A 9,794-nucleotide genomic window follows, 5' to 3' on the forward strand; every position below is an offset into this window, starting at 1 on the left:
CGGGTCCGGGCTGGGGATTCGAACCCGCCACCTTAGGTGTACGTGGCTGGCGCCTTAGCCGGTTGAGCTATAGGCGCCGAGCCTTGGTTTCTACTTTTAAGGATCACGGAAATTATCTCTGGAATCCTCTGGCAGCCGGTAGGCTTTGATTCAGCAAAAAATGAATTGTATCGTCCAGTCATGAGTAAAATTACAAATATCTTCAAGATGTTCAGTGCTCTGGGAAAGGGCAGCCAACCTGCGTGGACTCTGCGGGCTGCCCCTTCCCAAAGAGGAATGCAGCACCTCTCTCGGCAGAGGGAAGCCAGTGGGGAGCAGGCCCCACTACAGAGGCATGAGACAGAAGTGAGATTTAGGGGCACAGCCTGGCACAGACATGGGGAGGCCCTGTGGGTGACATCTATCAAACCAGCATCTGGGGAGCAGCTGTGAGAGGGGATGCCTGGTGGCAGCAGAGGGAATGGTTGTTACTTGATGAGGGCCCCTTCATCTCAGCAGCAGATGCTTACACCAAGTACCCCTAAGACAGGAATAGGTAGCTGAGAATTGGTAGTTACCAGGTCAAGATCAAAGCATATAGAGGCTCCCAGAAGATCAAATATTTCTTCCTTTATTTCTTCAGTCATTCAACAGAGATTTACTAAAAGCAAGATACTTAAAGATATGCCAATACTGGCTCAGCGTCCATAGCACTGACTAGGGCGCCAGCCACATATACTGAAGTGGGTTCGAACCCAGCCCAGGCCAGCAAAACAGCAATAACAACCGCAACAACAAAAAAATAGCTGGGCGTTGTGGTGGGCGCCTGTAGTCCCAGCTGCTCAGGAGGCTGAGGCAAGAGAATCGCTTAAGCCCAGGAGTTTGAGGTTGCTGTGAGCTGTGATGCTATGGCACTCTACGCAGGGCGACATAGGGAGACTCTGTCTAAAAAAAAGAAAAGAAATAAAAGGAAAGATATGCCAATACTGAGCGGTGCTTTCAGTTTCTATCACTATTTGAAAAACAAATACAACTAGGCAGATGTTGACCTGGGCTTCCAAGCACCCACCAAGTCATTCTGAGGCTACTAGGGTCTGACTGTTTACGGTTGATCTCCCCACTACCCTGTACACAACACAGAGCCTTGACTTTGTTCATCTGGTGCTATAAGGACCACCCCCCCTTCTTTTTTTTGAGACAGAGTCTCACTATGCCACCCTTGGTAGAGTGCTGCACTGTCAGAACTCACAGCAACTTCAAACTCTTGGACTTAAGCGATTCTCTTGCCTCAGCTTCCTGAGTAGCTGGGACTACAGGTGCACACCACAATGCCTGGCTAGGTTTTGGTTGTAGTTGTCACTGTCGTTTGGCAGGCCTGGGCTGGATTCGAACCCACAAGCTCCTGTGCATGTGGCTGGCGCCCTAGTCGCTGAGCTACAGGCACCAAGCCACGACCCCTTCTCCCTTTAATACTTTTCTTGCCTTGGCGACTGGTAGTGTTCAAGAAAATTTGCCAAGTGAGAGAGCGGAAGCTAACTGTGCCTGGTCTCTGTTGGTGCAGCCACGCAGAGGCAGAGATAAAGCAGAAGTGGGCAGCTCCCAGCGGTTTGCGTTTGGCTGTGTTGCCCAAAGTTTTGATGGGCTACTTCACCTTCCTGGGCCCGCCCAGGACGCCCAGCTGTCTGCAGTTCACCTGTGGCCTCTCAGCCCCTCGTGGGCAAAGGGCAAGGGCCCGTGAGTGCTGTGATTGATTGATGGTAGAGCTGAGGCCGCAGGTGCTGGTTGCTGTCAGGGACGGGGTGGAGGTTTCTTACCTAGTAACTGTAGCCTCAGCTCCTGTTACTGAGCTCTGAGGCTGGGCCTGGCATCCCACCGGGTGCTTTCCACATATCAATACATTTGATCCTCCCAGCAGTATTGTGAAGTGCCGTTGGCCTTTGGAAACACGACTTTAAGCTGTGTGAGCCTGAGCCCTCCGTACCTGCAGGTCCTGCATTTGCTGCCAAATGCAGGTTGAGAATCCAGTATGTCAGGATGGGAGACCCACAGATACCGAGGGACGGCTTTTCACATGCACGGGACCAACCGTGGGACTTGATCCAGACCCCATAGACACCAAGGGATGCTATGGATCCAAATAAGAATTTTGAAAAAGACCACATCTTCTTGGTACAGGTGAGGTTAAACGAAGATGCTGATCAGGTCAGGTGATCAAAGGCACAGGTTGTAGGTGGTTTACTCCGGTCTTGGAGGCTTCAATCATCTCCTCCACGTGAAGAGGGAACTAACTTTCATTAACAAAATAAAACAAAGCAAAAAATATGCCAGTAACCTGGTGAAACCAGCATGCTGCCCTCCCAGGGAACCGCATGAAGAGGGGACAGTTTTATTTTTAGCTATGCTAATCATGCCCGGTATTGGGTGGTATCCCCAGCATTGAGTAGCCCCCCTCAGGCTACAGCACCTTTCTTAAACCGGGGCCTGTCCTCTACCTTTCATGAAGGTTTTATTTTTGAAAATAAGTGGGGCAAATGGGAGTAACGGTTCCATGTCCTTCTTACCCTCTAATACTGTAAAAGTCTGCATCCATACCCAGAGTCTGGCAGCCTCTCAGGTAGAGCGGAGTTTACGTCTTTCCCCCGTCCAGGTTGAGATAGGAGAAATAATGCACAAGTGCATGTGTGCTTGGGATCGGCCTTGTTTTCTTATCTGTAAGTTAGGTTCCGATTTTGTCCTGAATAACGAAGATGGTGCTGATAAGGCACCTCACACAGTGCCCCCCACATGGACTCTCAGGAAAATGTAGTTTCGGCATCATTCTTTCTGCTTTTATCAAGCCAAGGTTAACTCAGCAGTGTTTAGCTTGGCCCCGAGCCTCCTAAGTGCTACCATTGTGTGGTCCACGGCCCCCTGTGCTTGCCCCACAGCGAGGCCCCTTCCCAGTCCGGCCCTGGTGTTTTAGCCACCCCCCTCCCTCTGCCTCCCTCTGTGTCCGGACCATGGTTTTAGCTGCGCCCCTTATGTCAGATCACGGGACTTGCTGTGTGTGGTGCTCCTCTGCGCTGAGGTCACGCCGACCTCTCAGGCCACATCCCGGGAAGGAGATTTGGCCAATTTCAGGCTAACCCTGTGGTCAGGGGCCCAGCTCCAAGATTCCTTAGCTGAGCACCTGGGAATCAGACCAGTGGGACACGCCACCTTGGAAAGAAAAAGCTACTGTGTCCCTGGGAACGTACATGAAGAAGAGATTTGTCTGCGGGTTTAAAAAATTACTTTGTTGATTTAATTAAACAATTCCCTTCTGGAAACAATGAAATTTCATCAAGCACATATTTAATTTATGTGAACTGAATAATTTGCTAGATGAAAGGGAAAGAGGGAACTGTGTTCTCTCCCTTTCTCTCTCACGCATGTGTGTGTGGGCGCGCGCGCACACACACACACACACACACACACACACACACACACTGGTCTGGGTGCTTGTCCCTGCCAATTCTCCCAGTGGTTACAGACCTAGTGAGCAAAAAGGGGAAGTTGGAGTAAGGTCTTTTTTTTCTGTAGGTCTCAGTTTTTCTGAACTGTACCCAGAGTATTTTTGTTTGTTTGCTTTAGTGTTGCAAGATTTTTATTTTAACATGAAACCTTCTCCATTTCATACTCAACTGAAAAAATGAATTGGTTGTAATCAAGAAGGAAATGTTGGCTCTGTTAGACTTTCCAAGAGAGACTGTCTTTAATGTGGTCCTGAGGAATTTTCAGTAGTATTTTCATCATCCATGATTCTATGTTTAGTTTTAGGTATATATGACGGAAAACTCAAGTGACTTAAACAAAATGAATGCTGATTTACTGTCAACAAAAAAGTGTCCATCTGGGTGCAGTGACTCATGCCTTAATTCTAGTACTTCAGGAGGTAAAGATAGGGAGATGCTTGAGGCCAAGAGCTGGAGACCAGTGAGGGCAACAGAGTGACACCTGTCTCTACAAAAAATAAAAACAGAAAAAGTCACATGGCATAAGTCTGTAGTCCCAGCTACTTGGAAACTGAAGTGGGAGGATCACTTGAGCCCGGGAGTTAAGAGATTGCACTGAACTATGATCATGTCACCGTGCTCTAGCCTGGATGACAGAGCAAGACCCTGTCTCTAAAAGAAGTGTCCAGAGATAAAAGTCTAAAAGCCGGTCCAGGCTGGTGACTCCACAGTTGTCAGAGACCCGGGCTCTGCCTGGCTTCTGGTCCTGCTATTACTGGCATACGTTTTCCAACTCCAGGTTGCCTCATGGGACACATCTTAGACTTGACATTCTAGGAAAGAAGAAGGAGAAAAGAGCAAATATGCCCCTCCTGGCCAAATATACCCCCTTAAAATGCTTTCCCAGTCACTCCTTGATAACTTAAGATTATGAGGTCCGACAATTCAGCTCACCAACTATAAATGTGCCCCACACTTCATTGCTGAATATCACTATGGTCATCTTTGAAGCCCTCCCTTGGGCCATCTGGTGACTGTAGTGATATTCAGCAATGGGGTATGGAGCACATTTTCTAGGATGAGTGTGAGGGCTTAATTGTCCAACCTCATATGTGTATGTGGCATTGGCTACAACTAACATCAGGGGAGGCTGGGAAATAGGGTCACCAAGGATAGTCTGGGATGCTATGCATATGGGAGAAGGTGTGAATGAGTGACGGGGAGGAAATAGCAGTCTCTGCCATGCTATTCCACTTTATGAGCTGACTGTAAAATTCAGTCTCCATGTCAGTTAGATCTCCAGTGTGACTCAGAGCCCTCTGCCCTCCAGGGCTGCTTGTGACTTACTTGTTCCTGGAAGGCAAGTGTGCTGGGCCCCAGCTGCCAAGAGTGAGTTTGCTCTACAATTTGCATGAAGAGAAGCCAGCCGTGGGGGATCAAGGAAGAAAGCCAGCAGCACAGGGACAAATGGGGCCGGTCCAGGAAGGAAGAGGCAGAGCTCAGCTGGCTGGGGACAGTGGAGGCAGGAGCTTTAGCAGTGATGACCAGCGGCAGGCCATGTCAGGCAAGGTTTGGGAGCATAAAGCACCCGCTTCAGGAGCAGGCATTCACTGGTGAGGGAGCTGTTTCTCTGCCTGCACACAAATGTACCCTTCAATGCCTGGAAGTGGCCAGCTTTTATCCAACTCACCACTCGAGTCTGCCTGGGGTCCTGATAGTCTCTTAGGATTATTCTGAGAAAATGCAGCCTGAGGAGGTGAGCAGACAAGTACACCAAGACAGATACATAAGTGAAAGGTTCTGGACTCAAGGATGAAAGATTATTCCAACGTGTGAAACCAAGGAACAGAATCCCCGTTTGGTAGAAATCATGTGGTCTTTATTTCCACCTGGATGCAGGTGGGGTGAAATCAAGAAAGGAATTCCACACATGGGTTATGGAGGATGGGGATTTAAAGGGCCAGGGAGGGCAACAATTGGCGGTTTTCCTATTTCCTGGGAGGGACATGAGTCTGACCCTTCCTGGGCAGGTACACCTGATTCTATCAATAAGGATGTTCAAAGAGTAAAAAATCAGAGATGAATGTCCCAGAACTCTATCAGTCGCATATCAGTTAAATTCTGAAACAGCCATCTGAGGAATTCCGTGGTGTTGTTAAGAAGTCAATATTTATCTATTCACTGGCATAAGATGAGCTCCTTGACATCATACAGAGTGATAAAAGTGTCACGAGTCACCATTCATAGTAGTATCTCACTTACATAAACTGCTAAAAAAATAGGTAACGTCTCCATATTTATGCAGAGAGCAATAGTGCAAAGGATGTATTTATTCCAAGACGTTTGAAATCCTTCCAAGAGGTTTGAATTACATTTTAAGTAATCTCGTATTCTCTTTTATCCTTTCCTATGCCGATTGAACATAGCAAAGGGGTGTCATCTTTATAACAAGAATAAATTAGCAAAAAATACCCAACGGGAAAAACTGGAAGAAACCCCTCCAATGGTCTTGTGTTCAGGCTGGGGGGACAGATGCCTTTCCCCCCTTTCTTCTCATCCCCCCCGGACTTTCTATAGTGTGATTATGATGATTGTAATAGGAGAAATGAATACAAAATGGTTCCAAGAAGATAATACTCATTGTCTTCTAGGAGATGATTCTAGATGCTTTTGTGTCCATAATCTTGTATCAGCATAGCAACTCGGCAATCTGTCTTATCAAGCCAGCGCTGGGGGTGAGAAATGACAATGAGGGAAAATTCGTGCCTAGGAAAGACATCAAGAATAAAGAAATTGAGAGAGACCCTCAATCTATTTCCTACTAATGTGGGGATCCCTGCCTTTACATCCTATCAGAAGGAGTCCAGGCTTTCCTTGCACAGCTGCAGTGGCTGCTAATCTGGAAGTCTGCAGAGTCCATGGTTTAATAGCTCTATTTCAAACTGATGTGAACTCTGTCTCCTTGCAACTTGTACCCCTGGTCTCTGGCTCTACTCTATGGGGTAACAAGAGGCAGGTCTCTTTAACCATGACCAAATGCCCTTGGCCATGGCTCTCAAACTGCTCTATGAAAGCCAGGTTTCCCAGAGCTGCTTCCTCCAAACAGGTCCCATTTTGAACTGCGATGTTCCTGTAAAAACCAAGGTGGGCACTGAGAATGTTAGTTCAGGTCCAACCTGGCCAGCTTAGAACCTCATAGGAATAATGTTTCCTTGCCCTGGTCCTGGCTGCTTGTTCACAGGTGTGCTCAGGACCTGCAACTCCGGCCACCTGGCCCCTTCCTCGTGCTCCAGGATTTCTCCCATTTCCCAACCTGGCTCTGGAGCCTCCTGCCAACTTTCCCAGAAGGCATAGCTCCCTAGTAAGTCCCATTTTCTGCTTAGTCAGGGTCAGTTTCTTTTGTTTGCAATAGAGAATTCTGGCTGGTACAGATGGCATTTGCCTCTGTTATAAATAGAGACCACCTTGATGGTTCATATTGAGACTTTGGTCATCCAATTCCACCCCATTCCACCTCTCTCTTCTTTATACTGAAGCCATCACTAAGGGACATCACTCCATCTTGTGAATGTAAAAGCGATCTTCAGTTTTCACCCTTTGATCTGTCACCATTAAATTTCATTTTGTTGGTTTGGTCAATCTCTATTGAGATTACTTTGAATCTGGATGCCTGGACTTCATATAGCTCAGCCCTCTAAGTTTTATATTATCTGCCGATGACATCAGTAAGAATTCCAGGTCTTTATCCAAGGCACTGATAAAACTAGGCCATAATAATAATATGATTTTAATCATGAAATATTTCAAATAGTTTAATCATGAGAAGTGCAGAAGAACAGAATCACACGACATGACCACGGGCCACAGTCCAGATTGTGCCACTTTTACTTCTTAATGTGACATTGCCAACCAATCATGAGAATGTGGGATGGCAGTGGGAGTGTGAACGGATACTACCATTCGGAAGAGAGGCTGTGGGAAATTCAAATACAAGAAAAATGGAGATGCCTAAACCCTCCAACTGAGAAATCTCCTTTCTATGTGTATACCCTAAATCGAGTCTTTCACAATATACAGAGAGCTAAGTACCAGGATGTAGATAAGTACTAGGTTGTAATAGAAATGATATACTATATTCATACAATGATATATCGATACTGAAATACATTAATTAGATCTAATTTATCACCATGGATAAATCTCAAATATATAATGTTGAATGAAAAGAGGAAGTTGCAAAAGGACATGGCTGGTGTGAAACCATTCATAAATTTTTAAAGAAGAAAAAATTCCATATGTGGTTTTCAATACCTCTGTGTGTGGTAAAAGTTTAAAAACACATGGAGGGAACACGTACCAATTTCAGACTAGTGCTTATTTCTTAGGGAAGAAGCCACAAGAAAGAGATGGTGTGAGAGGAGGGACGCTTGTTGATTCTCTAATGAACTATGTGGAAATAGTTTTAAGCTGATCTGTTTATAGATCTTTGCAGTTATTAAAGCTCTTGGTGCTGCAGATGACCTTTGGGGTCACACTGATCTGGCTCAGATCCCGGCTCTGAGCTGTACAACCACACTAAGTTGTTTAAGTTCCCGAAACATTAGTTTTCTCATCTGTTAAATGGGACAATTAAGCTATTTTACAGACTTGCTGTGAGGATCAAATTGTATCAGGCATGTGACCCGTTTAGCACAGTGCCTGGTCTGCAGTAAGTGCTGAGTAAATAGTAAGTATCAGTTCCTTTCCTCTGGCTGAGCTCGTGAAGCATCAATGGGAAGGGCAGGAATAGAAAGGGGCAGGCCGGGAGGGCAGGGAGGAAGTCCAATGAGAGTTGTATTTACAACCATCGCTGGGAGAGCAGCAGGGGACAGAAGAACTGGGGACTCTGAGCACAGAGCAGAAGGCAGGGGATAAAACAGCTGGACACGCACAGGGAAACTACCCAACGCAGCAAGTGACCCAATCCAGTGGACCAGGCAGGGAATCCTGGCAACCTGGAGACCCAGAGAAGAAAACACACTTTTACTCCTGGAAGGAAATGCGATAGGAAAGAAAACCAGCCCCAGACTGGAGCGAGCAGCCCGCCTGCACCCTCGTCTCTCCCCGGGGGCTGCGCCGCGCCCGGGCCTGCCCTGTTCCTTCTTTCTTAATCCTCTGCAACTGTACTCAGGCTCTGTCTGGAAACCAGATGGAAGGGGAAGGTCCCGACTTCTCCTGCAGTCGTCTTCACCCACTTACTGTGGGCTTTCAGGACTATGGTTTGAATGATGGGATCCCTCCACAATTCAGGTGCTGGGACTTAATGGCTAATGTGGTAGTATTAACAGGTGGGGCTTTTAAGAGGGGAGGAGGGCACGAGGGCCCTCGTGAAAGGGCTTGAGCGAGTGGCCGTGCTGGCTTTCTCTCGCCCTTTTGTTTTCTCGCATCTGAAGATGGAGTGAGAAGCGTTGACCAGATGCTGCACGTCGATCTTGGGACGTCTCAGCCTCCGGAACGGTGAGGAAGTCAGTTTCTGTTCTTCGTGAGTTGCCCAGTCCCAGGTATTGTGTCTTAGCACCCCCAGTGGACCAATTGTGTCTACAGGGAATGCATCAACTGTGGTCACCTTGTGAGGTTTTGTACTTTAAAAGCCCTGAAGTGGGCCGGGTGTGGTGGCTCATGCCTGTAATCCTAGCCCTCTGTGAGGCTGAGGAGGGAGGATCGCTTGAGTGCAGGAGTTGGAGACCAGCCTGAGCAATAGTGAGACCTGTGTCTACAAAGATAGAATTAGCCAGGTGTTGTGGTGAGCGCTTGTAGTCCCGGCTACTCGGGAGGCTGAGGCAGGGGGATCACTTGAGGCCAGGAGTTTGAGGCTGCTGTCAGCTAGGCCTCAAGCCGGGGCAACAGAGTGAGACTCTGTCTCATCAAAAACAACAAACAAACCCCTCCCTGAAATGTTGGGCTGAGCGAGGGCTTTCGGGTATAACTCAATGCATCAGGGAGAAACACAAAGTCACTCTCATTACCTTTCCCCTAGAAACCTGCACCCAGTTCTCTGCTTCCCCCACCTCCTATTCCTCCCATTCCAGTGGTTTCCAGTTTCATTTTTCTGAGTTCAAATTATCATTCCTCTGCTCAAAAACATTCAGTAGCTTTCCTTTTTGTTCTCAAAATTAAAGACCAGCTCCTTGATTCAACCTTCAAGAACCTGCCATAATTTTACCCCAACCCATATATCTAATCTTCCCAACTTATCTCTCCTCCGGGTGGGGGCTCCATCACTACCCTCCCATCCCCCCCACACTCCTCCATGCAGGGGGCTCCATCACTACCCTCCCATCCCCCCCACACTCCTCCATGCAG

The sequence above is a fragment of the Otolemur garnettii genome, unplaced genomic scaffold, assembly GCF_000181295.1.
Source record: "Otolemur garnettii isolate 467f Iridium unplaced genomic scaffold, OtoGar3 scaffold00086, whole genome shotgun sequence".
NCBI classification, from domain to species: Eukaryota; Metazoa; Chordata; class Mammalia; order Primates; family Galagidae; genus Otolemur; species Otolemur garnettii.